Source organism: Mustela erminea, chromosome 7 (genome assembly GCF_009829155.1).
Source record: "Mustela erminea isolate mMusErm1 chromosome 7, mMusErm1.Pri, whole genome shotgun sequence".
NCBI classification, from domain to species: Eukaryota; Metazoa; Chordata; class Mammalia; order Carnivora; family Mustelidae; genus Mustela; species Mustela erminea.
The window spans coordinates 12,200,233-12,207,597 of NC_045620.1; positions in this window are offsets into that span (position 1 = coordinate 12,200,233).

The following is a 7,365-nucleotide window of genomic DNA, read 5'->3' on the forward strand; positions in this document are numbered from 1 at the left end:
CCTGTGCTCCACCATGTGGCCCTGCAGGCAGGAGCTACACCCGCGGTCCCCCTGCCCATGGGCTGAGATGCGCTCTGCCGCAGCCAGTGTCGATGGATTCGCAGGTCAGCGGCGGGATGCAAAGGTGACCTCTGATGGGACATTGATTTTCCAGCAGGACGTCGGCTCTGGCCCTAGTGCATTTCCTGCTAATGGATGGGGAAAATCAAACACGGGAGCAGCACTGCCCAGGCCCAAGGCCATCCTGGACATCTGCCTCTCTCCTGCTGTTGGCTCTTCGGGGGCAGAGATGGACTTTTCCGGGGGTGGCCCAGGGCAGGAGGCTCTTACTGCATGGTTTCTCAGTGCCCGACATCCCCATTTGCCCAGGGGTTCAGGCCATTCCTATACACAGGCAGAGTTGTCACTAGGTTCTTGAAGCCACACCAGGGAGCCACCCCTGGTCCTTAGGTCACCTGGAACTCCTGCATGGCTTTTCTGCTTTTACTCCGCTCACCTTCCCTGTCCCCACCTGGCTAGAGCCAAGTCACCTCTCCCTGGGGCACTGCCAGTGCCTCCCCTGGCTTTCTGCCTCCATCATGAGGCCTGCACAGTCCACTGTGTCCATAAGGAAGACTGAGTGGTCCATACCATGGGGCTGTCTTGCTTCTGGCTTTGGGTCTGGTCTACTCTGGAGATTTTCAGCAGGTTGCCAAAAAGTGGAGGGTGGTGTTGGGAGGTGGTTCACCTGGCTCTCTTTTCAAGATGTCACCCTGGGCTAACTATGCTCTAACCTCCTGTCTATTCCTCCACTACAGGAGGATGATTCCTGCCCCAGGGCCTTTGCTCTTGCTGGTCCCTCTGGAAAGCTCCTTTGTCAGCTCTTCCTACGCTGCCTCCTTTCATCTTTCAGTAAACAGTGCAGCCATGCACTGAGCTAGGGAAGAATGAGTGGGGGGTGGGGAGAGGGTGGGGATCAGATTTGGTAAGAGAAATAGGAAATTCCCTTTAGCCATTCCCTTCAGCCACACAGACCTGGGGGCAGAATGGGCCTTGGAGGACACATTGACTTGGCATCTGGAGCCCAGTGCCTGGAGCCATGAAGAGAAGTCTGAGTTGGAGGCAGATGTCTGGGGTGCACGGGCTGAAGTGTTTCCTTCAATGTCACCTCTTCAGGGACACCTTTCACAGCCCTCCTGTTCTTACTGGGTGACCCTGTTTTCTCCACTGATTCCTAAAAGATCACACTGTTTATTTCCTTTCCCAGACTAATATGATTACATTATTTGACTCGGTTATTCATGTACCTGGGTTTGTCCCTCCCTTCATGGGGCTGTGTAAATCTGTGAGGTAGCAACCTGGATTTCCATGTTAACTTGTTGGTCCACAAGTGTGGAGAACAGTCCAGGCACATAGTAGGTGCTTAAGAAATACTAGCTGAATAAGTAAATAGTGAATATACCTGTGTGCACAACACACACATGTGTGTTTCTGTCTCTATCTGTTCACACTCATATACACATTGCTGTGGACATCCGTGGCTCTGCCATTCATTCATTCAGCATATTTATGGAGTGGATGCTTAATAATGAAGGACAGTGAGCACTGGTACAAAGCCAGGTGAGGACATATTCACACAGAGCCACACAATACACCTTGGTGCCCGCCCCCCCAGACACTCATGCACAGTATGGAAGAGATTGTTGAACTGTTCCTCCCAATATCTATGACATAGCTGTCACAGAGTTGCCCCAAATAATGACTCCATTCCTCAGCTTCCCTTGTTGTTAGATTGGACTATGTAATGAAGTCATTGTCAATGGAGTGGAGTGTCATGTGTAATTTCCAGAAGCGTCTCAAAGGAAAAGAAAAGCATGTTTTTGTACCTCCCTCCTCATTGCTGATAGAAATGTGGATGTGATGGCTGGAGCTCCAGCAGCCATCTTGGATCATAAGTTGAAAGCCTCATGAAATGTGTTGTGACCAACAGAATGATAAGTTAAAAGGAGCTTGAATCCATGATCAGAGTGAAACCATCCCATCAGCCCTGGTTGCTTATGCTGGGCTTCCTTCACCAGCAAGAGAAACAATCCCGTGTTTTGCCTAAGGAACTTTTAAAATGGATTTACTGTCACTTATAGCTGAATCTATTACTAATACACACGTACGTCCTAGCTCCTCCTGGAAACCATTAAGAGGACCCATTCTATCTGATGACAGCACCAGATGACCTGCATACTCAGTCCTGTCTGTAGTCAGGGTCCACCTCCCATCCCTTGCTGACACCTGCCACTTTAGAACAAGATATTTATTTAGATTCTCCCTCCTCTGGGCAGAGCATCGCCAAACCTCTGTGGATTTATGCCCTGTCCTTCTCTTTTGTCCATGGGGGCCTGGGGAAGATTCATAGAAGAAATAACATAATGAAACCCAACTTCCCAAGGCTCCGGAGACGCCAACTGCATCATCTTCATAGGAAGCAGGCTTTCTGCGATGGCAGCTGTTGTGTGGATAGGGTCACACGGTCCCCTAGGGAAGCTCTGCCCTCAGCTCCCCTGTTTCCTGAGGCCCCCACCTGCCAGTCTGGCCTCCTCCCCACAGTCTCCTCTGTGGTTCCTGGTTCGTGGGACACATCTTCTCTGAGCCCCGAGCGGGGCTGACTGCCCGCTCCCCAGGGGTCTGTTTCCACTTACTGTCCTGTCTCCTCCCACGTGGTCAGAACGCTGCTTGTGGCCCCCTGAGTCCCACGGTTCTCCCCAGGGTCATGCTTTACCAAGGTCTCTGCTTACCAAGTCACAGACAGGACCGTGTTATGTCACAATATGCCATAAAAGCTGAGCCTACGAATTTGAACCCTTGTATATATTGAAAAGTAATCAAATTATACTCCACGTCTTATAAAGATGGCCATATATCTACAGTCCATGTTGATTATATGCGGGTTCTCCAATGTAATAAAAACATACACATCATACATTATAAATGCCCCCTCCAGGCCCATAAATTTGACTTAAAACTAACATATGAGCTATAACAGGAATTAAACATTTCATTAACGCTAGCTTTGCTTGTCTTCTTAGAATTTAGGGTGTCTATTTTGGGAATAATTTGGGTGGCAGAAGACAGTGGTAAAAGGTGGTGAGTTTAGCCCGAGGGGGGTTTTAAAAATTTCTGGGAATGTTGATTTGCAAAAATCGCCTGCAGGCTCTTCTTTTTTACTTCTTGCTGGCCAGCTCACGTATGAGTGCACTGGGGCAATGGGAGGCAAGTGCCAAAGATAAAGGGCCTACTGTGTGTTGTGTTCTCACATTTAGTTTTCACAGTTGTCTGTGAAGCTCTTTGTCCATGAAGAAAAATGGAGATTGGCATTCGCTTTAAAGCGTTGTAGTCTTTGCATTAGACAGAAGTTGTTTTGATTACAAAGGATGTAATCCCAATTCACAGTGACATAAGCCCAAATGGAAAGTTAGTGCCCCAATGATGGGTAAGCCCAGGGGTTTCAGGAGGGGCTGGATCCAGGATCTGTAAAGTATTTGTCTCCATCTCTTATCCCTGATTCTTCGAGGTCAACTTCATTCCCTGAGGCTCTTCCCTCACAGTGATGCAGATAGTCATGAACTCTAGCCTACAATCCCATCAGCTCAGCAACCCCAATGGAAAGATACTTTTTCCTTCTGTGAGAGTTACTTTACTTCTGTGAGAGTTCTAACAATACCCAGGCTGACTCTCACTGGACTAAAGTGAGAACCATTCATGTTGGCTGAAGCTTAGACTTTTCTGCCTGGCCTGGCTTAGGCGGCATGCCCACCATGGAGCAGGTGTGGGAGTCAACCTTCCCGAAACAGGTGGACCAAGTATGTGAGTTGTCCATTTGGTTTTTAGCAGCAGAAACTGAATCTGGCTAATGGAGTCAACTTGGAATTTACTGGGTGCCAGGATGCTCAGGTGATGGGAGAAAGCTGAGAAATGGAACAGGTGGGAACCAGCAGCATTTTAGAATGACTCCACAGCAGAGACTGCCTAAGTGGGTGACCTTGAGACCAATCCACAGCCAATGAGTTCGGTGAATATTTGTTGGTTGAATGAATGAATAATTAACAAAGAGGCGGGGGCTTAGAAAGCACTCAGACAAAACCACAGATATCCATTATATCTGTTTTTCCCCAAACACTTTCCCTACCACTTACTCTGGATTATTTTGCAGGATCCAGCCCTGGTAATACCTTCCAATATCCTGATGTCTATTACTCTTTTGGCTTCCAAGATCCTGATGTCAGGGTTTTCCTCCTTTTTCAATTACTACCTTTGCTGGCTGTCCCCTCCTCCTGGCCCCTAATGTCAACAAGTTCCAAGATCCTGTCTCCTGCTTTCCTCTCCCCACCTGCTCTCTGGGGCAGCCCCTCTTTGCTCTCAGCTTCACGTGTCACTTCAGTTCTGGTCCCAGCATCTTTCCCAAATTCTATTCTTAGTTTTCCCCAAACTAAGACTCAGATCCCATTTATTAGGCACCTATTGCATGCTGAATCCTTTGCTAAGCACATACAATGTCTCATTTAATCCCCATGACCCCTCAGAAAGGAAAGCAATTCTTGTGCCCATTTTATAGATGGGGAACATGAGGTTTGGAGAGGAAAAGGGCTTTGCCCAAGGTTGATCTTCTGGGTGGTCACAGATCCAGGACTCAGCCCCAGAGCCTGTAACCTTAGCCCTATATAGACTTAATTTTTCTCCACCCATTTTCCTTAATATGACAAAACCATTCCTTTAGATGCCAAGATTCAAATTTGGGAACTTTCCAAATCACCTCACTCAGTCCACCTTGTCCAAGCAAGCATGTAGTCCTACTGGGCCAGTCATTGTGGGCCCCTTCTTTCTAAAATAAATAGATAGATAGATAATTACGTTGTATGACAGATAATTATGTTGTACGTATGATGAATATATGATGAACATATTCCAGGATGGGTCATATTCATTTTTTACTTCATGATTTTCAAAAGGATTAAACAATTTTTATTAGCTTCTAGAAGTATCATGAGCCTTAGGCTCTGCTAACCCTGTACCTAATTGAGAAGTTGGACCTGTTTTGTTCCTCTCTCCACTGGCTTGGGCCAACCACTGAGCTCCCACCTGCAGCCTGTCCTGAGACCCTGGCAGGGAAATCTTTGTGCAGTGGCCTCCCGATCTAGGCACCCGCCAAGAATCCATCCCTCCTCTGTCTTCTGGTGAGAGGGAGCCAGTTTTCCTTTGGAGATGGTCCCTTCCCCACTCTCAGGCTGATCCTGTTCTGGTTCCAGGGGAGGGCGTACCGCTGAGCTCTAGCCAAAAGCAGTGCATTCTCTCAGCCTCAGTGATGATTAAGGAGCTCCTGGAACCTGTTGGAAAATAGTACCCCCTTTCCTTGAAATTGCTGAGCTGGTAGGAAAAAGGCTGGGAGCTTCCTATAGCTACTCAGAAGTGGGCCTGTGGGGAACAGTCAGTAAAGAGGAAAGCCGAGCCAAGAGGGGAGAGGAGAGAGAGAGAGACAGAGAAAGAGGAATAATAAAGAGGAGGAGGAAGAAGTGAGGAGGAGACGAGAAGAGAAGAGAGGAGGAAAAGCAGATCTGATGGCATCATTGGAATCCCTGGATCCAGCCATGCCTGAAACAGTACTATTCTTGGCCTTGTCATTTCCTCAAGTCAGAAATTTACCCCTTTTGCTTTGGGTTTCTGTGATTTATAACTGAATAACCACATACTTTTTAATATACAGCTGCCCAGGCTGTCACTTCTCTTTCATTTAGACCCTGGTCTGATGGCGGCAGTGTGGGCAGAGTCAAGCCCTGACTTCTCATCATGGAACTTGGGCTCCCCACAGTCAACTTAAAAGAATCCTCTCTTACCCCTTCTGGAGCTTAAAAAATCCAAGGAAAAAGAAACAACCCAGATGCCCTTCATGGGTGAATGTTTACATAAACTCAAGGACATCTACACCACGGATAACGACTCCGCAATAAAACGGAGTGAATTATTGATACGGATGGATTTCAGGGCATGATGCTGAATGAAAGAGAATCATAAAAAGTTGTGCTCTGTGTGATTCCACTATACAACCTTCTTCAAATGACAAAACTATAAAGACGGAGACTAGATTAGCGATTTCCAGGCTGTGGGGATGGTGGGGGGTTGGGAATAGAGCAGGCCTAAGTATTTATGGGCAGCACAAAGGAGTGCCTTTGTGGTGCAGGGACAGTCCTCTATCTTGATGGCTGTGGGGGTTACAGGAACCTATACATGTAGTAAAACTGCCTAGGGCTGGATGAACATATGTGTAGGTGTGCATATGTGCACACGCACATGCACACACATAAACGAGTTGCATGTGAATGATGGATCTTAATAAGGTCTGCATTCTAGTTAACAGTATTGTCTCAAGGTCAATTGCCTGGCCCTGATATGGAATTACATCTATGTAAGATGTAACCATGGGAGAAGATGGGTGAAGGGTATGGAGGACTCTGTAATACTGTTGCGGAGTATGAGTCTGCTTGGCTACCCAAGGGAGTGCCTCCAACAGCCCAGGCTCTGCTGAATTCCCCAGGCAGAGACCCCATGCTACACCCCCCAACCAACAGTTAAAATAATGAATATCTGCTATGGGACTCAATAAAACATAATGATTAACATGACAGACCCCAATGTACTAAAACATGCAGATAGAGCACTTAAAAATACAAGGCTCTCTGGCCCGTAGACTTGACCTTCAACTTGCACATGACCTAGAGCAGACATCAAACATTTTGTTAAGGCTCATTTGATTGCCCTCTTAGAATTAAGAACAAGGTCGGGTGACACCTGTCACTTTCTGCTGGGTGATCCAGGTCCCTGTAGACACGTCTGCCACCCGGTCCTTGATCTGCATTTCTGGAATTTAGCATTTGCTGCATTTTCCTTTTGTCAGTCCTGATTCTGACAAGGTGTTTTTCGTCTGCTCTGGACTCAGGGGATTCATCCATTTGATAAATATTTATGGATCAATCACTCTGTGCCAGGAGAGGTCCTGGGCCCTGGGGATAGGACAGTGAACAAAACAGATCAAAGTCACTGTCCTCATGGGGCTTACAGTCGATGAGGGGGAAGGAAAGTAGGAAGGAAGGCTGGAAAGGAGGAGGGAAGGAAGTTAGGCTCGTGCTTATGGAGAGCTCGCTCTGTGCGGGGCCCTGTGACAAGCAGCCCATAGAACTCTGCAGGTGTCAGCACTGTTATGGTGGGTTAGACCCAGAAAGGTTAAGGTCCTTGCCCCACGCACGGAGCAATTGGTGGGGCCAGAGATCAAACCCTTTGGCTTCAAAGCCTCTGCTAGGTCTGGAATGAATGAATGAATGAGTGAGTGAATGAATGAAATCC